Source organism: Solanum pennellii, chromosome 6 (assembly GCF_001406875.1).
Source record: "Solanum pennellii chromosome 6, SPENNV200".
NCBI lineage: Eukaryota > Viridiplantae > Streptophyta > Magnoliopsida > Solanales > Solanaceae > Solanum > Solanum pennellii.
In genome coordinates this window covers 31,055,646-31,082,689 of record NC_028642.1, presented here as the reverse complement: position 1 = coordinate 31,082,689, position 27,044 = coordinate 31,055,646, and the positions used below count along the sequence as shown (strand labels likewise).

Below are 27,044 nucleotides of genomic sequence, written 5' to 3'. Positions count from 1 at the left end.
CAATTTATTCGCCAATTCAGCATGCCCAAGATAGAGTTTTATTCGTTGTCCATTCACCTTAAACCGCACACCCTCCTTGGTTTCTAACTCAACTGCTCCATGAGGGAATAGTTGGGTAATCAAGTAAGAGTCACTCCATTTGGACTTGATCTTGCTCGGAAACAAACGCAAGATAGAGTTGTATAAAAGCACCAAATCCCCAACCATAATCTCTCGTTCTTCAATTTTTAGGTCATGGTGCTTTTTCATCTTTTCTTTGTAGGATATAGTAGATACCGATTGGATCTCACCCCTCTGTCTCATGGACCTACAAATGTTGAAGGTCACTTCTTCATTGTTCAACCTAAATTTCATCTGCCCATTTTCCATATCAACTAAGGTTCTAACCGTACCGAGGAATGGCCTTCCAAGAATAACACGCACTTCAAAATCGACTTCACAATCAAGAATAACAAAATCTGCTGGAAATATGAACGACTCCACTTTTACTAGCACATCGTGGAGTATCCCTATAGGCCTTTTCACTGTTCGATCGTCCATCAGTAGCCGCATAGCAGTGGGCTTTGGGTTAACCAAACCCAACTTCTTGTAAATCGAGAGGGGCATGTGATTTATGCTTGCCCCCAGATCACATAATGCTTTCGCAAAATGTATTGACCTGACTGTACAAGGAATAGTGAACACACCCGGATCTTCTTTCTTTTGTACGAGAGATCTTGTAGCAACAGCATTACAATGCTACATTATATCATCATCCTCGAAAGTGACCGATATTTTCTTTGTAACCAGATCTTTCATAAACTTGGCATAGCCGGGCATTTGTTCTAAAGCTTATACAAAAGGGACATTGATAGAAAGCTGCCTCAACATTATTATAAAACGCCGATATTTACCATCCTCAGTCTTTTTCACTAATCTTTGAGGAAAGGGGGGCGGTTGTCTAGGCATGGGAATTACCTTTGTAGGCACTTCAACATCTTTTCCAGTGTTATCTTCTACTCCACCACTAACCTCTACCACTTTATCGTTATCTTTTATCACCTTTTCCTCATTAGACGGCATAAGTGGGTCAATGGTTTGCTTACCACCCCGAGTAGTTATTGTCATACAGTGTCCATCATTTTTCGGATTTGGGACAGTGTTGCTAGAAAGAGTGCCCGGTTGCCGTGTATTCACGGTCGCAGATAATTGGGCCATTTGCAACTCAAGCTGCTCAATCGATATTGCATCTATATCAACTTTCTGCCCAATATCTTCTAAATCACTCCTTAACTCTTTAATGTGCTCATCACTAGTATCAAACCTCCTCATCATTTTGTGCAACATATCCTCAACTCACACCATACTATCTCCAGCAATCCTAGGAGTAACTTCACAATTTTGAGGAGGGACATAGGTCCCATTCCTGTCATTTCTGGTACCGTAGTTACCCCCGTTGAAGTTGTTGTCGCGGTTGTAGTTTCCATCTCATACATAATGACCCTCATGGTTATAGTTACCATAGATCCGACCTTGGCACTAATTCTCCTGATTTGAGCCTTGGGCACTCGGTCGGAAACCCCCCATCTGCTCATTTACCGAATAGGAATTCTCTACATAATAACATTCATCATTTGGTGGTGGTGGTTTAGACAAGTAGTTAACTGCATTTATCTTTTCTGCACCCCCAGTGACATATTTTAATACCAACCCAAGTTCAGTTCTCATCTGAGCCATCTCTTCACGAATCTTATCTGTGGCTGGGTTGTCAGTGGATTGCACTGCGAAGGTATTTCTCCTAGTATCTGACTTCCTAGTACTCCAAGCTTTATTATTCCGGGAGATTTTCTCTAACTTCTCGGCAATCTCAGCATAAGGACACTCCCGGTAAGAACCACCACTATAGTATCCAATACCGCTTTATTATTATCATCTTGTCCCCGATAGAAGTATTCCTTCAGTGAATCATCATCTATGGGGACATTTCTCAAAAATGAAGTGAATCTATCCCAAGAACTACTAACTGACTCTCCTGGTAGTGCTATAAAGTTATTCAATCTGTCTTTGTGGTTTAGTTTCTTGTAGATCGGGTAGTAACGTGCTAAGAAAACGTCCCTTAGTTGGTTCCAAGTGAAAATTGAGTTATAAGGGAGATCAGTTAACCAAATAGCAGCCTCTCCCGTCCGTGAGAGAGGAAAGACTCTTAGCCCTATTAGATCCAAATCAAAATTAGGCCTCCCTACACAGCTTTTACACACTCCCCTTACCTTAGCTATATGGGCATGTGGGGCTCATAAGGTAGCCCTGAAAATAAAACTCTCGAAGTGACCATTTGCATTAGACTACTAGTTACCACAAAGGTGTGTCCTTGTGTTAGAGGGGGAAAGACAAGTGGCCCAACAGAGTCTGCAATATTATCATAGCCTCTGTAGTATTCTTGAGGACGTGGAGCAGGATTTTGTCCCCTTTGTTGATTTTCGCCCGGATCATTGGGTAATAACTGACCATGAACATCATCTGGAGCTGGGATATTCTAGTTTGGATCATCATCATTAATACCCAAGTTTTGATTCATATTGCGTAGTGTACGCTCTAATTCGTGATCGTAGGGAAACAAGGTTCTCTTCCTCTCCGTTTATTTGGCATACAAGGAAGATAGTTCTGCAAGAATCAAAAACGATAAAAAAAAAAGTAAAATTAAGAAAATATTGACTAACCTTTAGAAATAAGTTTAAGTTAATCTAAAAGCTACTTTTCCCGGAAGCGGCACCAAAATTTGATACGCTCAAACTTACTTCTCAAATAAGAAGCGGTTGTATCAAGTAAAGAACCCAACTAATGAGGTTGGGATCGTTCCCCGAGGAAAATAGTTCAGACTTAACTTTAATCTATTATTACTATGTTTAAGCTTTTGCTCGTCAATCTGATTGACATGAACCATGGGACGAGAGATTTCCATGCTCAGGATCAACATAGCCGACCTACATTCATTCACCATAAGATCGGATACCCCTATAAAAAAAATTCATCTTGGCTCTAGAATACGCCATAATAGTAGGAGCATATTTTGATATTTGTGTGAACTTGAGACTGTACTCCCTCACACTCATACTCCGTTAGCATAAGTTGATGAACTTTTGCATTTTCCTCAATCGTAGTTCAAAGGGGAAGAACCTATCAAGTAAGGTCTTCTTAAAACTTCACCAATTAATCCAAACTTCACTACACCATGTTAGGCCTACGACTACCCCATTAAAGTGTAGCCTAAACTAGCAAAAAGTGTGGCCTTTTATCAAAGGCCAAACTTTATAAATTTAAGCAACACTTATTAAGGGGTGTCCTAAAAGAAGCATAACATTTGACATTAGACAACACTTTTGAAGTGTTGCTAAATGATCAACACTTAGAAAGCGTGGCCAAAGTTGTATAAAGGCCACGCTTTGGAGTACTTCATTAGCAACACTTATATCATATTATACTACACTTAAAAGTGTGACCTTTATGTCATTATGGTTACACTTTAACAGTGTAGCTTTTTATATCTAACCTACAACAACACTTAAAAAGCGTGGCCAAAGAGGTACAGCCCACAGTTTCGAAGTGTTGCTATGTTTGTTAGAATATTAGCATATATAAATAAAAATTATATATATATATATATGTGTGTGTGTGTGTGTGTGTGTGTGTGTGTGTGTGTGTGTGTGATATAAAGTATAAAATTAACTTATAAATAATTTGAAAGTATATATTTCATAGTAAATAAATTTCGAGAACATGTCCCATGCATACATATAGAAAGCAATTACTTAAAGATCTATAATAGAAATAAATTTCACAAAACCAAATGTATTCAAAGAAAATTTATGATAATCATACAAAAACTTTTTATCATTCACTACAAATTTATTCTACTTCTATCATCTATTCATCAAGTTCAATCAGCGGCATTTTCATTCACATTGAAAAGTGAATTATAAGTAAATTCTATATAGCTTTATCGATCTCTTATCTAGTTTATTTCTCCTTCTCAATCTTGACCATGTTCTAGTTCAGATTTGTCTTAGATGATATGGACATGAAATCTCTAAATTTCAACTACAAATACATGGTTAATGTATTGCTGCACCTTCTCATTTGTAAATTATTGCAGAATTGTTAAAATCTGGTACACAACAAGTCATAAAAGACAAATGTTCAAAAACAACATTCAACAATATTTTGTGTGTCTGGCAATTATTTGACTTCTACCTATTAGTTTTAAAACTATAAACGTTAATAACACCAATAAGAAATTTTTAGCTCGGATCTTAACCAATTGAGTTATTTACTTTGTCTACCAAACTATAAACAGTTGAAAACTGAAAATATTAGTGTCAAATAATATGTAAAAAAACCACGTCAAACAAGCTGGTTGAGACAATAGAATCATATCAGTCAAAAAGCGAGAATATAATGTTCTACAAATCCCATCTCTACAGACTGTTGAAGCATCATGATAAAGACTTATGTTTATTACTTCTTCAAGTGTGACCATTACACGTTTTAATAGTGCATCTTCCAAATCCTTAAGATCACACCTGATATAACGATTGAATCACATCAAACACTCATCAACAAAGAAAAAATTAAGAGAGAATTAAAATTTTACAAGCCAAGAACATACATCAAAAGCTCTGCAATAGTCTGAAGATGGAACTTAGACTTGTCATCTTTAGCATTTATGAATCAGTTTCTTTGCCCTCTGTAAACTGAAGATTTCCAAGATGAAGAACAGAAACCACTACTCTAAAAATTGCTTCTTCAAAAATAAGTGAGTAGTGACATCTTAGACTCTTAATCAAAATAAAATCTGCAGCACAAACTAAAGCAAACAGAGCATTGCCTGCTCTTTCTCACTAAAGCCAACAACATCCATGGACCTCCTTTTTGCCCGATAATCTTGAGCATTAGTGACAACTACAAGTTCAAAACAACTCTATTGATTAAGATAGTTAAATTTTTAGGATCTCCAAACTTATACTTTTAAAGCTCCTGTTAAGATTAGAGAAACTATTAAGAGGGACATCAAGACTTTAAAATAAGTTTATAGTAAGAGATGAAAAATATTTTAAAAAAAGAGAGAAGGTTTGAAATCCAATGACCTCCTTGGGTGCTGCATATAGATGGTAGAAACAATGATTGGTGCATTACGGATCTGAAACCTGGCAAACTCGAGACCTTTCTAGGAGGTAAGTTCTACAAGCTGCACCCGACATTCTTCAATTTTTATCAAACTGAATCTCCATAAATTTACCAAAATGACTTTAACAACACAAGTATAAGCATTCAGAAGAAAACATTGTCCAAAACAACTAAATGACTCACTTCTTAATTGGATGCATAAGTGGAACAATATCTCACCTTGAATTGTTATTTCTTATTGTTTTGGCCTTCCCAAATGCTTCAAGTACTGGATTTGACTAGACATGAATCAAGTTTAAATGAATAACAAAACAAGTAAGAAGGTAGAAGAAAATGACTGATGATCCTTTAGATTGAAGCTCCCTCATCCCTAATGAATTATACTTATTAAACATGAAATCAGTTATTTCAAGATTATTATATTCAAGTAAATGAGAAAGAAAGTACAATGATATGCTATCATATAGCATGGTGACACCTTCACAAGATTTTTGTAAGTCTATAACATAGAAAAATGCTAGCGAATCAATTAGAAACAAGAATTGTCTCTTTTGAATGCACTTCAGAAAATCTATGTTGATATTACTACGCCATTTTTTCAGAACATTCACAGACATCTACTCTATACCATTATTTTGTCATAGGTATCTATAAAAGTAATAAAAATCATTATACTTAACATAATAACAGTAATAGGTTACCTTTCTCAAAAATTTCGTACATTACAATAAGATTCTCACTTCAATTAGTTTCATTTCTTTCATTTTGTCTTAAACTTTGTCTTTTAATGTATCTCATGTTTCATTCAATCCACACATTTAAATCAGAGATGTGCTACAAAATTAGCATATTTATTTCTTCCTCTGTAGAGCTAATAGAGTTGAAGTACCATATTTACTTAATATATTTTATCAAGAAATGGTCTCCGGTCATGTACTTCAGATTTTCAACATGTAGAAAGCACCATACCAAATGCAGCATTTGTGCCACAAAGCTTCAGTATGTAAAAATAATGTATGTTATACAGTATTAAAGCCTCAAAACAAAATTTTGCCAATGGCTTACCTACCCTTGAAAGTTAAAGGGGAAAATGAGTTTAAACATGCTCGACTCATCAACATCATACAGTTAAATCTATAAATTTCTTCCCCTTAGTTCGACCTCCAGTGCTTCTATGGATACCAATGTAAGCAAGGTATTTCATAAACATTTTATTAGTTTCAGTTTGACTAGCCCACTTTCACTGCTGAACAATATTAAATTACTTTTACCTTCATTTATCATCTGCCTTATTGAACTTATTCTAATCTTAGTGACAATTGTATAGTGTTTGGGGGTAAATCATGGGTAGTGGAATTTGAAACAGGAGTACCTGTAAGTAGAATCAACAATAATGGAGACATGAGGACTTAACTCACCAAGCGGTGCTCACTTGTATTGTTCCACCATGTGGAGATCATATAGACGCGGAAACTTTTGGCATGGATTGATGGAATGTAACACTTCCATTATAAGTCCGTCAAAATCTCATATCACGATAGAACAACCCATAGATATAACAATTCATTTCTTCCTCTCACTAATCTACAGAAATTTAACCATAAACTTACATATATTTCGTTTATTTCATATCTTAAAGCCAAATTCTGCAAGACGCCAGGCGCATGCAAATATAATAACTTGGTCATGTCATCAACTCTAACCGCATGAGCATCTTCATCTTTGGGATATATGTTTGATAAACTTACTGTAACGTAGATGAATTGAAATTGGAAGATCCTTAAGAAGTTATGACTGATGACATAGCCAATTAGAGTTGTGTCTGCTGGATTAAAATTTTGTGACAGTGCAACATAAGAGGGAACGAATAGAGCTTACTAATGCTTTCTTAAATAAAAAATAGCAACTACTATGCTAAACAAGTTATCGTCCACTATGTGAACCCCCACTTCTTTGTTTAAGCTCAATTCGCATTAATATCTTCATACAAGGAAAGATCATTAATAAATCGAAGTACTCCATATTATAAGAGGTCATACAAGGAAAGCTCATTAATAAATCAGTGTCTGTTTAATCCTTACGTCTCTGTGTAGAAAACGGTTAAAGTGCAAATATTCTACGCCACTGATTACTCTGTCAGTCATATACTGAGTTTCTATAGAGGAAAAAGATAGTGAAGACATAAACTTTAAGTAAACCACTCTAGTATGAGAACCCATTATGATGGAAGTTGTATCTAAACTACCTTTTTTGGGAAAAGATCTCCTCTAGACTTCCTTATGCTCATTGCCCTGATAACCAAAACAAAAGTCACTATCTTCATATTACACCATAAAACATTCCCATGCGCTCACCGCTTTCAATCTCCTAATCGAGGAAAAGATGTCTATATATTCTTCATATAAAGCATCATAGGGTAGTTCAGTCTACAAATATGTTTTGACTGTCTTTTGGAGGATACGTAAATTTCATATGTCAACAAGTACAAAAATGCTAGAAATGTTAGGATAACCACTCAGACATCTCCACCTTCCCAATATTTTCAATAAGTATTAAATTGTTAGCAAGGCTAGCATATCATGTTCCCTTTTAAGGAAAACAAATTCACTCCGGTTTTTAGGCAACTGGATATACTATTTTTCTCAATTAAAGGATAATAATTTCAGTTCAAATCTCTCTCTAGAAAATGAATAACATAATACGTTCTCGACCCAAGCAGCCATGTACTTCACAATATATGGATGGTTTAACTTAGCTATCAGATCCACAAGTATACATACTAATCAAGAAAAAACCTTCCTCTTAACACAATTAAAGACTACAAAAATCAGTTTCCTGATAATATAATATGAAAAGAAAGCAATAAAAACAACAATATAAAACGTCAAGATAAGATATCTAAACAATCTTTCGCATCTTTTGAGTCTTACTTTTGATGCATTTCAAATATATATTTGGTAAGACGACCAACAGATCCCCTAAAGGAAAATGTATAAATCATCAATAGTAAGAGCCTTCGATTCTGTCTAGACAAAAGATGTACAAAATAATATCAAATAGAAGAACAGTCCAGCAACACAAAAGAAAATTTACAAGTCATTTATCACATACTTGTAACACCCCGTAGCTAAAAAAAGACAAAAAATCAGTCTTTTTTAGAATAATATGCAGGTGCCACCAACGTTTGCATCGACGGTCCGTGGGAAAGACGGCGCTCCGTCCTGCACAACCGTTGATGGGATCAAAAACTCCCAAAAACTCAGCCGGGAAAAATTTGCTAAGTCTTGACCGACGAACGGACCAACGGTCCGTAGTCGGTGACCGTAGATAAAGAAACCCATTCAGCAACTCTTTGACAAGAGATACCGATGACCAGCATGGTCCGTAGGTGGAAAATTTACAGACAGTTAAGGGGAAATACAGTAGGGTAAAATTCAAATGATAATAACTCTTAGCACAAAACTAATTAGGTGTCCCATGACCTACCTACAAATATATAATTAAATTATCTTTCCATAGCCACTGACCTTGCTAAAATCAGACCTCCGACTAAAACGTTATGCCCATTTTAGTAAAGGCCTGTCGAATAGGCCCTGACGACGGACCCAACGATGGGGCTTCGGGCAGACGACGGACCGTCAGTCCTGGCCGTCATTTGGCCCGACAGCAACTTTCCCAAATGTCTTTTTGACCTTTCCCACTCCGTTTAAACCCTTAGTTACGTCATTTTAAACCTAAATCATCATATTTTATTAAATTTAAGCCTAGAAACACACCTAAAACATATCTAAGTCAAATCATTAAATCAAAACCTAGAAAATTAGAAGCAAGAAAGGAGAAAAAGCTCAAGGCCCCTAGTTCAAGAACATCACAAGTTCCAGCAGTTCCATCCCTGAAACTTAAGTATTTTTCCATGTATTTCATCGCCAGATATGTGGGATTTCACTAGTGGATTCCTTTCACCCATTGGGTCCCTATTTTAAAGTCAGATTCTTGAATCTCTTATAATGATTAAACCTAGGGTTTTTAGAACTTTGAGAGAACTTCATGATTTGGTTAAATATATGTTCCAAATATGATTATCATGTTAATAATGAGATTATCGCATTAATTTCAGAACCCTAGCTTTGTATTTATTTATTCTTGAATTACACATGCTAGGTAAGATATTTCAGACACTTCAGATATACATCCCTTACTTATAAATGCATAACTACAAGATTAATTGTTCAATTCTCAGTTTGCATGTTCAGTTTCGACCTATCCAGTATTTACAGAAATTAAGACATAAATAGTAAATTTAAAGAAATCATTAGGAGTAGCATAATACAGAGTCGGAATAGGGTTTAGCTTACCCAGTAGTCCTAGAACTACTAACCAAGTAGGTTGTAAGTCCCCTCTTTGGGCAATCAGTTTAATGATCACGCCAGCAACCCTTTATACATTTATCAAGGTATATTGGGTTCTCTTGATTGGGCGTATACAACGGACTCCACATTTAGCTTATGTGGTTTTATTATCGGTTATTAGTAGCTCCCACATATCAGTCAGGATCTCTACATTGACCATTTATCAATATATTCAGTATTCAGTTTCAGCATGTTATAAATTTGTCATTGCATCTAGTTAGCTCAGAATTCAGTTTATCATGTCATACTATTATACTTGCTATTTTTCTTGTTCAGTTACGTTTTATTTCAGCTTTACTTTATCCTACATGTTCAGTACCTTTCAAGTACTGAAGCATACGTGCGCTACATTTCCTCGTGATGTAGGTTCAGGTTCTCAGCATCTAGATCACACATAGATCGATTTCCAATCTCCAGTTAAGTAGATTTAGTGGTGAGTCCTCATTCTCCGAGGACAACAGTTATGAGTTTCATTTCAGTCTTTAGTCATTTAGTTTTAATTTTTGCTATATTTAGTTGGGGCTTGTCAGTATTTCTAGTCCAGTTTAGAGGCATTTTTAGGCATAGTAATTTCAGCTTAGTGTTGAGTTAATAACTTCATTTTATTAAACTCATAAGTCTTCATATTATATCAGTTTTACAATATGGGTATTCCCCATCTTTTCATTATAAGTTATGATTTACCTTCCGCATCAGTTTATATTCTTTAGCATTCTCATGATTATGCCAGCAGAGTTAGCTTGGGATCAGTTTTGATTCTAATTTTCGTGTCCGCGTCACGGGGGTAGCTCGGGGCGTGACAAAACTTAATATCGGAGCACTAGGTTCAAGGGTCCTAGGATGTCTGAAAACGCCGCACTAAGTCGAGTCCTTTCATGGGTGTTTAGTACACCACATCTAATGAGATGGAGTCTATGAAGTGTTTTAGGAAAAACAGCACTTTCTTGGTATTCTCATCATGCGTGAGGCATGATTTTATTCGATTTTAACTTGACGTTCTACTTTTCAGATCATGCCTCCTCGTAGAGCTAATGCTAGGAATGCGAACGCCAGGAATGCAAACGCAGTTCCCGTAGTTACAAATCAGAAAGTCTCTAATGTTAAGTTCAAAAACGCCATACAGATGTTGGCTCAGAGTATGACTACCCATAACAATTGGGTTCATCCTCATGTGAATGAAAACGGTGGTTCAGTGGTAGCAAGGGTCCGTGACTTTGTTAGGATAAATCCTCCTTAGTTCTTAGGATCGCAGGCTAATGAGGATCCTCATAAATTCATGGATGAGGTCAAGAAGATCTTTGAGGTAATACAAGTCACTAGGAATGATCGGGTTGAGGTAGCATCATACTAGTTGAAGGATGTTTCTCGTATCTGGAACACTCAGTAGAAGGAGAATAGGGGTGCAAATGCGGATCCTATCACTTGGGATTGCTTTAGTGAGTCTTTTCTTGATAGGTTTTTCCCAATAGAGTTGAGAGAAGAAAAATCCCAAGAATTCATGAACTTAAGGCAGGGTAACATGATAGTACAAGAGTATGAAGTCTTGTTTAACCAACTTTCCTGGTATGCTCCTCACATGGTTGCTGACTCCAAGGCTAAGATGAATAAGTTTTTGTATGGAGTGTCAAATTTTGTGAAAACTGAGCGCAAAAATGCGATGTTACTTGAAGATATGAACATATATAAGCTTATGGCTCATGCTTAGCAGGTTGAGGGTGATAAGTTTAGGGAAGAGTCTAAGGAAAATATGAAGGCTAGGACTGGGAACTATGACTATTCTCAGCAGAAATTGGGTTGTGGAAATCGCTCGCAGGGTCAGTAGAATTTTTCGGCTCCAACCCCTTCATCAGCTACTGTTCCATTATCCAATAACAATTATGACAAGAAGGGTACAACGCCAGGATCTAAATCTCAGGGAAGTGTTTTAGGCACCAAGACTTACCCCACTTTCCTTAAGTGTGGTAAGAACCATCCGAGTGAGTGTCTTGCAGGAAAAGAGAGACGTTTTGGGTGCGGTCAGTCTTGTCACAGGATGAGGGATTGTCCTTCTAGACAAGGTCAAGGAGGGGGTAATGGTAGAGCTAAATCTACAACTTCAGCAGCACTAGCAAGGCGCCCAACTCAGTAGGGTAACTCATCTAATACAGGTGGCGGTCAGTGCCAGCATAGGTTGTATGCTCTTCAGGCTCGCCAGGATTAGGAAGGTTGTCCTGATGTCGTCACTTGTACGTTATGTTTCTTTGACCTTGATGTTTATGCATTGTTAGATCCAGGGGCTACACTTTCTTTTGTAACTCCTTACATAGTAGTCCAATTAAATGTCAGTCTAGAAACTCTCTCAGAACTTTTCTCGATCTCTACTCCAATCGGTGACCCAGTCATAGCTTGACTGGTATACAGAAATCGCCCTGTCACAGTATCTCAAAAGTCACCTCAGAAGATCTAGTAGAGTTAGAAATAGTAGAATTTGACGTTATTGTAGGCATGGATTGGTTACACTAATGTTATACCTCATTCGATTGTGGAACTAGGATAGTTCATTTTCAGTTTACAGACGAACCAATCTTGGAATGGAAGGGTAGTAGCTTAGCGCCTATGGGTAAATTTATTTCATACCTTAAGTCCATAAAGATGATCTCTAAGGGTTATCTTTATCATCTAGTTCGGGTTAAGGATTCTAGCCTTGAAGCCCGAACTCTTGAGTCAGTACGAGTAGTCTTTGAATTTCCTAAAGTGTTTCTAGAAGATCTTCACGGAGTCTCTCCCGAAAGGGAAATCGACTATGGAATTGATCTCCTTCAAGATACCCAGCCGATTTCAATTCCTCCTTACAGAATGCTCCAGCAGAGCTTAAGGAATGGAAAGAGCAGTTGAAAAATCTTCTAGATAAGGGCCTCATAAGACATAGTATTTCATAATGGGGTGCACCACTGTTGTTCGTAAGGAGGAAAGAAGTGTTCTCTCAGAACGTGCATTGATTATAGACAGTTGAACAAGGTCATAATCAAGAATAAGTATCCCAACCCCAAGATTGATGACTTGTTTGACCAACTTTAGGGTGCTAGCCTTTTCTCAAAGATAGACCTCAGATCGGGTTATCATCAGCTTAGAGTCAGAAATAGTGACATTCTGAAAACAGCCTTCAGAACTCGGTATGGTTATTATGCATTTGTAGTTATATCGTTTGGACTAACTAATGCTCCTTCATCTTTCGTTGATTTGATGAACAGAGTGTTCAAACAGTACTTCGACTTTTTCGTTATTGTCTTTATTGATGATAACCTCATTTACTCTAGGAGTGAGGAAGAAAATGCAAGTCATTTGAGAGTCGTTCTACAGACTCTTAAGGATCGCCAGCTATTCACTATGTTTAGTAAATGTGACTTGTGGTTGCAATATGTTGCTCTTCTTGGTCACATTGTATCTAGCGAAGGGATCTGAGCGGATTCACATAAGATAGAAGAAGTGAAACAATGGCCAAGACCTACCTCTACTGCAGATATATGAAGTTTCGTAAGTCTAAAGGGTTATTACACATGGTTTGTGGAAGGATTTTCATCCATAGCCTCACCATTGACTAGGTTAACTCTGAAGATGGTCAAATTCCAAGGGTCAGATGATTGTGAGAAAAGCTTTGCACAATTGAAAAATAGATTGACTACAGCTTCTGTCTTGACTCTACCAGAGGGTTCATATGGTTATGTGATCTATTGTGATGAATCCAGAGTTGTCCTCGGTTGTGTGTTGATGCAGCGAGGTAAGGTGATAGCTTATGCCTCAATACAACTTAAAGGTCATGAGAAGAACTATCCAACTCATGACCCCCTCGATCTTGCAGCAGTGGTGTTTGCACTCATGATCTTGAGACACTACTCGTATGGTGTTCACGTGGTTGTGTTCACTGACCATAAGAGCCTTCAGTATGTGTTCACCCAGAAGGAGTTGAATGTTTACTAGAGGAGATGGATTGAGTTCTTTAAGGATTATGATATGAGTGTGCATTACCATCCTTGTAAGGCGAATGTAGTAGTAGATGCTCTTATTAGATTATTTATGGGTACTGTAGCCCATGTTGAGGAAGAAAGGAAGAAGCTACTGAAGGATGTTCACAGGCTTGCTCGTTTGGGAGTTCGCCTTATGAGCATATCAGACAACGGTGTCATAGTTAAGAATGGGGAAGAATCGTCTTTGGTAGTAGAGGTTAAGGAAAAGCAAGACAGTGACCCAATCTTGCTTGAACTTAAGGGTGCAGTCCATAATAAAAGAGTGGAGGTTATCTCCCAAGAGGGAGATGGTGTACTTCACTATTAGGGTATATTGTGTGTTCCTGATATGGGCGAGTTGAGACATCATATTCATGCAGAAGCCCATAAATCTAGGTATTCTATTCATCCAGGTGCTACTAATATGTATCGCTATCTGCGAGCAGTCTATTGGTGGAATGGCATGAAGAGGGATATAGAAGATTTTGTGAGTAAGTGCCCCAATTACTAGCAAGTAATGGTAGAACATCAGAAACAAGGAGGCATGACTCAAGTGATCGATGTTCCTACTTGGAAGTGGGATGTGGTCAATATGGATTTCATCACAGGGTTACCTCGTACTCGCAGACCACATGACTCCATTTTGGTGATAGTTGATAGGATGACTAAGTCTTCTCGCTTTTTAGCGGTCAAGACAATAGATTCGGCGGAGGACTATGCCAAGCTTTACATCAATGAAATTGTGAGGTTTCATGGGGTTTCTTATTTTATCATCTCAGATAGAGGTCCTTAGTTTAACTCTCATTTCAGGAAGTCATTTCAGAAAGGTATTGGTACTCAAGCTAACCTTAGTACATTATTTCATCCACAGTCTGATGGGCAGGCAGAGCGTACCGTTAAGACCTTAGAGGATATGTTGTGAGCTTGTGTGATCGATTTCAAAGGTAGTTGGGATGATCACCTTCCTCTTATTAAGTTTGCCTACAATAATAGCTACCATTCAAGCATTCATATGGACCCTTATGAGGCTTTATGTGGTCGTAGATGTAGATCTCCTGTAGTTGGTTTGAAGTAGGTGAAGCAGCTTTGATAGAGCCAGATTCAGTCGTTTATGCTATGGAGAAAGTGCAACTCATTAGTTATAGACATAACATAGCCCAAAGTAGTCAGAAATCTTATGAAAATGTACGGAGAAGGGAACTAGAATTCTAATTTGATTATTGGATTTTTCTTAAAGTCTCACCTATGAAAGGGGTGATGAGATTTGAAAGAAAGGGAAGCTCGGTTATAGATATGTAGGCCCTTACAACATAATTGAAAGGGTTGTTAAGGTGGCATATGAGTTAGAGGTACCAGCAGAATTAGCAGCAATGCATCCGGTCTCCACATCTCACTCTTGAAGAATTGTGAGGGTCATGAGCCTCTATAGTGCCATTGGAGAGTGTGGCGGTGAAATATAGTCTTTCTTATACGGGTGAACCAGTTCAGATTCTTGACCATCAGGTCAGAAGTTTAAGACAAAGAAGTCACTTCAGTCAATGATTTGTGGAGGAGTCAGTCCGTGGAGGGAGCTACATGGGAAGCAGAAGCAGCAATGAAAGACGAGAATCCTCACCTCTTTCCTTCTGATTCCACTCCAGCAGGGTAAGCTTGGGATCACTTGTGGTTCTAAGTTCCGTGTCCGCGTCTCGGGGGTAGGTCGGGGCGTGATAGCACCCCTCCCCATAGTGGTGTGAGGTTAGGCCAGAGTAAAGATGCTACAGAACAAAGGACTATGAACAGTCCTCCCAATTCCCAAAACATGTGCAAGTAGGATCGAATATTAGAGAAAAAAATTACAATAAAAAAGTATAATATAGACCTATATCATTAGTAAAAACTAATCAAAAATACGAAAAGGGCCCTTCATAGTGCTGAAATCAGAAGCTGAAGTTTGAAATTGCACGAAATCAATTATTTTACCCATTCAATTGCTATGCTACTTTAATTCAAAATAGCCTCTAAGACTGAATACAGAGCCACACTTTAATAACAAACTCGACCCAAAATGATACTACATTTTTTTATCATATTATGACTAACGTCCTAAGCAAGTGCAGACGAACAACAATAATTACGGTAATACTTTAAAATCTTAAGAGAATAGGAATTCATCAATCTTGAAGAGTTAAGAAAAGAAGTAGAATGTTTCCTTATTTCTTAATGTTAAAAACAAATCGACTGTAATAATTCGTAATATTCCGAGAACCAAAATTCATGAATAGTGAAGATATAAAAATTTAAAGGAGAACGAGCAGTAAGAGATCTATAAACTTTTATACTCTTTACATTGTCAATTTTTGGATAACCCTTAGGTTCGGAGGAAGGGGTAGAAGCAAGAGCAGGACCAGGGGAAGGTGGCATTGATATTTGAGATAATGCATGAAAACTCGACACTTTGGAGAAATGATTTGACCTAGCATGAACTGATCAAATGTAGGAAATCAAGAAAATAGAAAAGACCAAGCAGTAAAATCTAGTGAATTTTGTAATTATATCCAGCAAGTATAGCTTGTTAACTAAAAAAGAGTATTTAAAGAACATTAGGGAAGTGAATTAACAGAATTTTTAAAATATTAGCTCGAGTAGCGATTCCTATTGTGTCTCATAGGGAAATTTTGAAACATACCATGTCATGAAGTTCCTTTGCTACATATGCCACTTTTGGAGGTGAAATCGCTCCTTCAACTGGGCACCCAATAGCAAAGGATATATACCTGCTGAGAATTGAAATATCTTATTTAATATTGTACCACGTATGATGGTAAAACATAAATGTTACAAGCGGCAACATTAAACCCGAAGAAAATTAAACAAATATTTCTAATCTTTCTTTCGCCTAAAAAAATATTGAAGTCATCATCATTTCATTATTTGACTAGACTAAGAAAATCAAAGTTAAATAACCGAGTCCAATTAGCTTACTCGCTTCAATATATTTGCCAGAAGACAATGATTCAAACTCGCAGTGATAACAGAATACAAAAACCTATTCCTTCAATATAAAAATATGTCAACAAAAAACGCATGTCCAATTTGCATAACCTACTTCAGTACTTAAGACAACATGGAACTAACTTAGACTTGTACTCAAGTAAAAGATCTTTCATTACTTGGGAATAGGTATTGCAAGTTTTGTGGTAGCAGATGTAACAACTCGATGTCTAACAAGTTCTCCTTAATGCTGTTATTAATGTTTGACTTTGAGAATGTCTCTGAAGCTCATGTGAAGGCTTCTACTTCTTTCGCCACGGCTGCAATAGCTGCTTCAAAATCTAACTAAAATTAAAATAACATAAATTTATACCTACTTTGAGGCAAGAAGTTCAGCAATTACCTTATTTCAAGAAGATAACTTTATCCATTTTCTATCAGTAAATTGCCTCAGATTAAACCCAACTAACTTTTATATCCATTGGAAGAAAAAGACCATAGTAATCAATTATACTGAATCTCAAACTAGTTGAAAACACCTATATGATCTTCATGTTAAATCCATCAAAATAAAAAGGAAAGAATAAAACTAACCCAATTAATCCATGTAAATAAAGGTAAAGTGAATGATTTCTTACAATATTCCAGCACATTAGATACCTATTCCTAGGTCCAATATAAAAATTTAGCTCATAAAAAATAAAAGTAACTTTTAATTCGATCAAAATGCAGGATCAAAAGCAACGCATATAAACTCATAAATAAAGACTACCTGACTGCATTATAAGGATTTCTAGCACATTACATTCCTATACTCAGTGTTCGAATCTTAAATTTAGTTCTTAAAAACCTAACATACTAATAAGTCCATCAAGATGCAATAACAATAACAACAAAGCAACTCTATTAATTCCAAAAATAAAGCCAAACTGACTGCTATTTTACAATTTCCCATTACATTAGATACTTATTCCTAGTGTCAATCTCACATTTAGCTCATAAGAAACGTTCCTTACCTTCTGTTACATTCCAGTTCACTTTTCAAATCATAAATTCACGTCATAGAACCCCTAAAAAACTACATATTCAATCAAAAAAAATCAAAAATACCATGAAACAGAAATTTGAATTGATCATAAAAGGGTTTGCAACAATGATATCTTCATAGCTATTAGTAACATCAACACTACCTTTAAATTAAGTTCCAGACAAAACCCCAACAACATTCTTGTGTCTCTTGCAACTCTATTGTAGTGGTCTGCAATGCTCAAAAGCACAAGCGAGTGAACTATGACCTTCCCAATTGTCCTAGAAGATATAGGTTCAGATTTGATTACATCGATCATTGCTTCTTTCCTTCTTTCTCTCTTCGAAATTCAGAGAAAACATGTTCTTCAATATAGTGTATGAGTCTATTCGTTGAGCAGCTCCAATTTTTTATTTTGGGCAATACATTTTTTACAGTTTAGTTCTTTTCAGACAGATCTTTTTCATTTATTTATGAATATTTCATTCGTTGAGCAGCTCCTATTTTTTATTTGGGGCAAAATATTTTTTAGAGTTTAGTACTTTTCAGCCAGACCTTTTTCATTTATTTATGAATATTATTTCTAGCCAATAAGAAATTGGAGGGAGTACTATATTTTAGTGATAATTTTAAAAGAAACTATAAGGCTACACTTATAAAGTGTTGTTTATAGAATTATAAAAATAGCACACTTTAAAAGTGTAGTCATATGTGAAAATAAGTAGTACCAATTATATCATGATATGGCAACGCTTATAAGTATAGTGTATACCACTTAAGAGCATGCTTTAAAATTGTTGCTAATGACACCGTTGCGAAAAACTAAAAACTAAGGCTATGCTTTAAAAGCGTACCCAAAAATATTTTAGGCAACACTTTACAAGTGTTGTCCAGATTTAGTGTTACCTTAGGCCTTAAATGGTGTAGTGCCTCTATAACCGGCCTCTCAATCCTCCATTGCTCATACCAAATATTAACTACATCTTTGAGTTTGTAGGTGGCTAGTTCCACCTCATTATAAGAAGACACCCCCATAATATCTTGTAACATTATAACTTTATCAATGTACCCTTGAGTGTCCTTTTCTACCTTAGAGCCAAAGAAAGTAGGGGGATTCATCCTTGTGAATTCCCTTATCCTTTATGCTGTAGTGCTAGCATTGAGAACCACTTGAACCCTGGTATCTCTAGCAACTTCTGCAGCAAAGACTTGGGTCAAGCTATGAATGACTTCCCTTATCTCTACATTAGACATAGCTCCTTATTCAATAGGAACTTGAGGGTTTTGATGAGCCGGAGGGGGAACTGCCTCATTCACATTCTCCTCTTTACACTTCGAGCATTGTTTCTTCTTGTATTCACTGCCCATAAGCACAATAAAGATATTACAAGATAAGGACATTTAGAGTTAGACTCTAGAGGTATGAATTAAATAATACGAACAAAGTGACACTTTCCTAAGCTTCACCTAGCCTCTCATTCATTATTGTGGCACGCTTCACAAGTATGAAAAATACTATACTTGATGTGGTTTAGTGAGACATCAATCTAAAGATTATATAACCTCATTGTAACATTCTAAAAGTCTAAGAACTAATCTAGGGCCTCACATATTGAACTAAGGTTGGTAACACTGTTTCTAAGACAAAAATAATTATTATAAACCATTTAGGAAGTTTTAGAGTAAAGATGTTAAGAAACGTCCAAGACATCCGGAAACTAGTGCACTTGAAACTAGTAAAACATCCTTAGGTTGTGTGAAGGTTTGGAGGTGTTGTATGAGTTATAAAACTTGTAGAATGATTCTAAATAAGTCAAACATATTTCTATTGAGTGAAAACATCCAGGTCCAACCCTCCAAAGCTCGGCGTAGGGGTCCACGAAAAGACCCCAAACTTAGCCAAGCAAGTTGCCAAAGCAGCATCCAAAATGTATATAGGTATAGTGTGTCCATGTCATGGAATTTGTGGGTATTTTGTAAAAAATCAAGCATGTGTTGCGGGAAGGAAGCGGACTCTACTGTCTCAAAAATAATTTAGAAAATCTTGGAAAAGCTCAGCGTCGCGAACTTTTTCCCTGACGAAAATTTGAAATTTGGAATTCAATTTTGACTACATTAAAGGGTCAAATTAAGTGAGGGGTCTGTTTGGTATTTCATACGAGGTCTATATATTGATTATAAATCACTTATCCCTAATATTCACTTGCTCAAATAAAAATCCAAAAGCTCTCACCTCTCTCTACTTTCTCTTTCTATTCAACCTCCATTGAAGAAAGAAGGAAGCTTGAAGAAGAAGGCCAATTTCTCTCGGATTTCAATTGAATTTCGTGGATTAAGATTCATTAAGGTATGGGTTATTCACTCTTGGGATTCCTTTCCCCAAGAAGTGCTTTAAAAGATGATTTCTAAATCACTCAATTCCAAGGGTTTTCCTCTACAAATGGGTTTTCTTCTACCCTTGGAATTGATGATTGATTATGATAACCTATGGATATTGAATATATATTGTTGAGTAATTTCTGGTAATTAGGGGAATTTCGTGTAGATCATGTCCCTTTCCCCAATTTCCCCAAATCTTGGATCTTTCATCAATTGATTGGAATTGAAGAATGTATTGATTGTTAGACTTGTGTTTTCTACTAAAATTAATTTATGGACTGCCTAGGGAAACGTATTATTTGGATTTGATATAATTCTTGATAAATTCATGATCAACCCTATACCCCCTAACCACAGGGTATGAATTTATATTAATTGGGATAGTCGTGATGCAATTGACTTAGTACTTGTGTTAATTACTATTGTATGAGGTTATTACACCTATTGAGTTGATGAAATTTTATTGGTTGAGGGTAAGACGAATGATGATTGCTAGTTGGAGGAGAATTAGTAAGATATTCTGATCTTGAAATACTACTTCACTTGTGATGACTTTTACTTAAAGGATGTTCAGTTGAAGCATGCCTTGTGATTATATTGATTAGGTATTCATATGATGATGTAATTCAAATGTCTTGATTATGTGATGGTGTGATATTATGTTTAAGATGAAATGATATAAGTGTTGTTGTTATTTGCCTATGTGCCTTATTATGACATGATGATAATGTGTTGATCTCGCATATGGGGGTTGTATTGAAAGGATATTCTCCTACAATTCCTAATGAGATAATGATTATGAATATTCAAGGTTAGTCTCCTATGACCTATATGAAGTTATGATGATTAATAAAGCCTTAAAGACTTTTCAAAAAGGGACTATAGCTTAGCACCGAGTGAAATAATAGTGAAGAGTGTCCCTTCCCAAGGTAAGGAAGATGGTCACTATGTTACTCATGAGATTTGAGACTATAATTCAATGTGCATAAAGAGAGTCCCAAGCGTAACTCGTAGTTCTTGAACTATGTTGCCCCCATAATAATACTATCTAGTGGATCCAACTAGAATGCTATGTTTATGTTTTTATACTACCTTGGCAAGTAGTCCGCATTCTTTCGGAGTAGGGTTTCATGACACCGGATTCCACATATAGCTCATGTGTTATATGTCGGCTAACACAAGTGCTCCCGAAAGTAAAATGAAGGAATGAAGTAAAAACTAACTAGGGTGACCTAAGGGGTTTGACTTTGTGTAGGTAGGGGTATGAGACTCTACCTATATATTGCACTAGTTAACCTTGAAGAAAGTCCTAGGAATTGTTGTTATGTTATATAAAGAACATGTTATGCACATGTGGACTTTAAATTTTAATGATCCTATATGATGTTAGTTTAATTTATGAACATGCTATTGCTCTATATTGCTAGATATGACGATAACTTCTCATGATGCTATGTTATATAAGGTTAGACATTCGTTGTGATCTTTTGTTTGTTTAACTTGGTTGAGTAAGGTTATGGGGCTTTAGTTGGACATTGCACCTGTTGACTAGATGAGGGGTTATGAATAAGGGTCTTGTATATGTTGTAATGTTATGAAATCATTTACATGCTTTGTTGTCATAACATGATGTTGGAGTTATTCGGTAATGTACTTAAGAATGATTCTACAAAAATTGCTTGATTATGCTTGATGATGTTTGTCTTGGGATATATATGATCTTGTCTTAGTGAATATGTGATTATTGGATTATGTGGATGTGCAATAACGACTTTCAAATGACTTAGTGTAACACTTAAAAATTCCAAGACGTGTTCTAGCGTCTATGATAAGTGTAATAATGTGTAGAAACTGTTTTAAAGTCTATTTTAGTGAATATAAGTAATTGAGGATGTGTAGAAACCAAAACGTCCAAGAACGTCCATGATGTTCGAAAACTATTTCAATGAGGTGCTAGCGTGCCTTAACCCTTTTGACTAGCTTTTAGAATTCCGAAAATGATGAGGATTGGTCGAAGGGTGTCTAACTTGTCTTTAAGTTGATTCATAGTCGAAACGTCTTGGTACGACTCCCCAAGGACAAACCAAGGGTCCTTGAGGTGGACCCTTTTGTTTGGAGTCAAAAGCACTGCCTGGGTAGCGTGTACCCACGAGGGGAATCGATGAGGCGTGGGTTGATCGATGGGGCGTCGACGCTATCCATTGACAAACACTTATACATTTTGGCTAAGGGTCCATTTGGACATGTCTGTGAACTTAGAGATGGGTGTGCAGCACGAAAGGGGAGGAGCGTCGACTCACAGGCGGACCGTCGATCAGGGTCTCATCCGTTAGGGCTATGATTTCCTGCACATTTTAAATTGGGTAAAATAAATAAATTAATTAGGTTGTTAGTTAATTAATTAGGATTTTAGGGAGGTATAATTAAGTAATTTAACCTCATATTTAAAGTCCTAACCTTATTAAGACTAACTTAAACTCACATAATTCCCAAACCCAAACTCTGTTCCTTCTCTCTTCTTTCTCTCCCCAGTGAAAAACTCCATTGAAGACCAACATAGGGGAGGGTTTAAGGGTTGCAAATAGTCAAGTTTCACAATGAATCTTCATCAATTAGCAAGGTATGGGATCTATTTCACCTTTGAGAACTCTTTTCTCAAAGGGTTCCATCAAATTTATTTCAAAAATTAGGTTATCAATTGGGTTTCATTCAATCTCGAAAATTATGTTATGATTTGATTTGTTTAAGATTTATTTTGGATAATATTAATATATTAACATGTATTCTAACTTAATTATTATATGTATTGATGGTTTGGTCTAGTTTGTAGAAAATGAACTTTACCCCTTAACCTAGGTGATGATCTTGATATGAATTATATTGTATTGGTGCAATTGACTTGGTTATTGGTTGAATTACTACTAGAATATGTTTTTATACTAATCAAGAATTAATTCGGGTGAATTATATTCCTTTTGATTCTGGTTCTTCAGAAGTGATCTAGGTTATGAAGTATGTTGTGAATTGACCTAACTATCTTGTCTTAAGCTATGAGCTAGAATTTAATTGTGATGTAGTTATTCTTTTAGCCTTGATATCATGTTTATTGTTTAATTATGATGATTTTATACCCTAATTGGGTTGAATTAAGGGTTTATGGTAAAACCTTGATGATGTATTATGAAGAAGACTTTGTAAGTCTTGTGATCCCTATTTTTTATTCCAATTATGGTAAATAATCTAAAATTCATGATATTGTATTGGAGTATTCCTTCTATTAGGATCTATAGGGTTGGTATGATGTTGAATTGAAATGTCTTGACTATTTTTTGTGAGGTGTTGCTTAAGATATAAATGTTATAAGGTTGGTGAATGATTTATCAATGTGCCTTAATATGAAGTCATATGTAAAGGTGCTAACCTCATTTATATGAATTTTAATGAAAGGATTATACTAATGCAATTATTTTTGAGCTATGATGATGATGAATATACAAGGGTTAGACCCTATGACCTGCAATAAGCTATGATGAATAATGAAGGCAATAAAGAAATTTTAAAAAGGGACTCTAACTTAGCACCGAGTGAACTAGAGTGAGAAGTGTCCTTTCCCACATAGAGAAGGTAGGACCACTAATGTACTATTGAGATTGGAGACTATAAAGTATATAGCATAAAGAGTGTCCCTACTATATCTCCTAGTTCTTGAACTATGTTTCCCCTATATGAACACTAGCTAGTGGATCCACGTAGTTGCTATGTTCATGTTTTGGCACTACCTTGGCAAGTAGTCCACCTTCTTTCGGTGTAGGGTTCCATGGCACCAGATTCCACATTAGCTCATGTGGTCTATGTTGGTTAAGGAAAGATGTTCCCAAAATGTAAAATGAATTAAAGGGATGAACTCTAACTAATATAACCTAAGGGGTTTATCTTAGTCTAGGTAGGGATATGAGAAACTACCTAAACATTTCACTAGTTAGCCTTGAGCGAAGTCTTAGGAGGCTGTTCTTATGTATGAATATGTGTATGATGGTATATGATATGTATATGATGAACTTGCACAATGTTGATACTATATGTTGGTATATTTCACTTATGAATATGTGTTGGTCTATATTCTTAAATTATGATGGAATGTACTCTTAAATGTCATGCTATGTGAAGTAGGATGTTGGTCATGATTCTTGTTGAGTTACTTGATTGAGAAAGAATATGGGGCTTTGCTTTGTCATTGCACTTGTTGACTTGATAGGGGTTAATGAGCAATTGTCTTGCTTTGATTATGTTTTAATGTAATCTTATTCATTCTTGTTGCTATTATGACTTGATGATAAATTTACTTGACAATGTATTCAGTTACATGATATGCATGTTGAATTGACTAGTTTTGATGTTGCTGGTCTTGTGATATACATGCCTATGACTTAATGAATTTTCCTAAGTGATTTGGTATGGTCTTGTTGAATATGCATAATTGTTTTGAAAGTAGATTGCATATGTTTATGAAATTTTCCTTTTTCATAGCATGATTTCAAAGTATGTGTACATATGGTCTCATACTAAGTATAAGTAGTGCACTAACCCCATTTTTTCCATTTACCCAAAATTTTAGGTTCCATTAGTTGAAGTGCTTTTGAAGACGACTTGAAGAAGGTTTGAATCTCTTATTCATCCAAGTAGGGTAGGTCCTAAATTTCTGAAGGTGATGTCACTATCTAGCTAATGGAGTAATTTCAAGTTTAAGACTTCTATGTTTTTTCATTTCCATTGAGCATGAAACATTGTATAGCCCATGTGAGGCATTCTTACTTTGATGTATGGTCTACGCCGAAGTTCATACACTCTTATTAGATGGTTATGCGATGAGACAACTATTATGACTATATTATGTTATATTCGATATATCTATGTGCAATAAAAGTAGAAGACTAAGTAATCTTCTTATACGAAGTGTCTATGTATACTCTACATATATATACTATGTGTGTGTAGAGGTCTATGTAAACATCCAAATATAAGTAATGATAAGTATGAAAATTTTTGCTGTAAATGTAATGATGTAAGCAAAAAGCCTAGTCTTAGTCCTAATGGAGTACGACGACGCCGATTACGTCTAGCGGATATTCGTGGATGTGATAAACTTTGTATCAGAGCATGAGGTTGAATACATTTGAGTCAATGTCTCTCTTAACCACGTCTATGTAAGTTCGTATTCATACTTGTGAAGCGTGCCACACTTATGAATAGGAACCTATGCGATGCATAGGAAACTCTTACTTTCTTTGAAGTCCAATATCGTGCCTCTAGAGTTTAACTCTATGTGTTTTTAGCATTTAATCCTTTTATTGAGATTATACACAATGAATACTTTAAATAATGCGGCACGAAGGCTTGTGTAAGAGATTGCTAATGCAGGAGCTCCTCCCTGTAATGATCAAGTCCCTCCTCTTGATGAATACATGAATGATGACCAAGCTCCGGTCGATCCTCTTTGACGGATGGTGCCACAAGGGCTGCACTCTTCCAAATGTCTCAAGCCATTACTACCTCAGTACAAGCCGCCGCTACTCAATCCCAAGCCATGACGGCCCAAGCTAATCGGGAGGTTGTACCCCATGCTCATCAACAAGTTTCTACGATGGACTTCCGTCTAAGGGATTTCACTAGGATGAATCCCCCTACTATCTATGGGTCCAAGGTAGAAGAAAACCTCCAAGAGTTCATTGATGAAGTTTTTAAGATTCTCTATGCTATGAGTTTGTCTACTAGTGAGAAGGCTGAGTTAGTCACTTATAAACTCAAAGATGTGGCCCAAACTTGGTATGTCCAATGGAGGGACAATAGTCCTTTAAAGGTGGATCGGTGACTTGGGAGGTGTTCCAGAACGTTTTTCTTGATAGGTTGTTTCCTAGTGAGAAGAGGGAAGCCAAGGGGGTGGAGTTAATCAAACTTCTTCAAGGAGGTATGGGTGTTCTTGAATACTCTTTGAAATTCACTGAATTGTCAAAGTATGCTCTTTCTTTGGTTTTCGAAACTAGGGATGAAATGAGTCATTTTTGTGACGGAGGTGTCGGATGATTTATAAGAGGATTGTCATTCAGCTATATTACATGACAATGTGAACATTTATCGTCTCATGATTAATGCTCAACAAGTGGAAGAGGCAAGGGTAAAGAGGAAGAGTAGAGATGCCAAGAGCGCAAGATCTTTTGACGGTGGTTCTTCTAAGAGTAGGTTTAACATTCAAAGCCTAGTTTCAATAAGAGGGTGTCTAATCAAGTTCCTTCCAAGTTCCCTAAGTCTCATTATGATGATGTGCCTAACCCTAAGCCTAAAAATAGAAAGGGTGCTAGTTCACCAACAGAGAAGCCGACTTGTGAAAAGTGTGGCAAGAAGCACTACGGCGATTGCCTTAAAGGAACGGATATTTGTTTTGGTTGTGGTAAAAATGAGCACAAGGTTCGAGATTGCACTAATGTGAGGAGCCAAGCTCAACCAAGTATTTCTAATGATTCTTCGAAGAAGAATCGCTTCTATGCTCTCCGCTCTAGGGTTGATCAAGAGACTTCTCCCAAAGTGGTAACCGGTATGTCGAAAGTCTTTTCCATTGATGTATATTCTTTACTTTATCAGGCGCTAAATTATCTTTTGTTACTCTATTGATATGTAAGAATTTTGAAATCTCACCCGACATTCTGAATGAACCTTTTATAGTGTCTACCCCGGTGGAAGAGTTGATTGTTGCAAAAAGAGTATCTAGGAATTGTCTTATAATGTTGCCCAAAAGAGTTACTCATGTTTAACTAGTAGAACTTGATATGTGTCACATTCAAAAACCACACCATAGAAGATATGGCATTCTCGGAATACAACAAGCGTAGTTGACCTCTCAGAGGTCTTGTACAAGCCTTTTTCATATAGTTCATCTCATATACATAATGAGAATAAGTGCGTTATTAAAACTTTTCACAAAACATTAGAATATCTTTATAATATATTTAATTTGAAATCATAATAAATACTAAGTCTCAATCTCATCAAAGCTTCGACACGAGAATACTTGGGATATGGCCCATTTTTCAAAATATAGAAATACATAGTCTATTACAA

General features: G+C 36.3%; 1 long non-coding RNA gene across 6 annotated transcripts; it reads right to left on the bottom strand.

The window, feature by feature from the left end:
- Positions 1 to 4,377: 4,377 nt before the first annotated feature.
- Positions 4,378 to 18,015, bottom strand: LOC107021114. 6 transcript variants are annotated; one of them, XR_003578934.1, is made up of 6 exons: positions 17,716 to 18,015; positions 16,705 to 16,854; positions 16,221 to 16,311; positions 5,121 to 7,451; positions 4,643 to 4,935; positions 4,378 to 4,556 (listed from the first exon to the last, which is right to left on the bottom strand). It is a non-coding gene; the product is annotated as an uncharacterized LOC107021114 (long non-coding RNA). The 6 variants fall into 6 exon arrangements; XR_003578935.1 differs by having other exon boundaries at positions 4,643 to 7,451; positions 16,705 to 16,866; XR_003578931.1 differs by having other exon boundaries at positions 4,643 to 7,451.
- Positions 18,016 to 27,044: the final 9,029 nt, after the last annotated feature.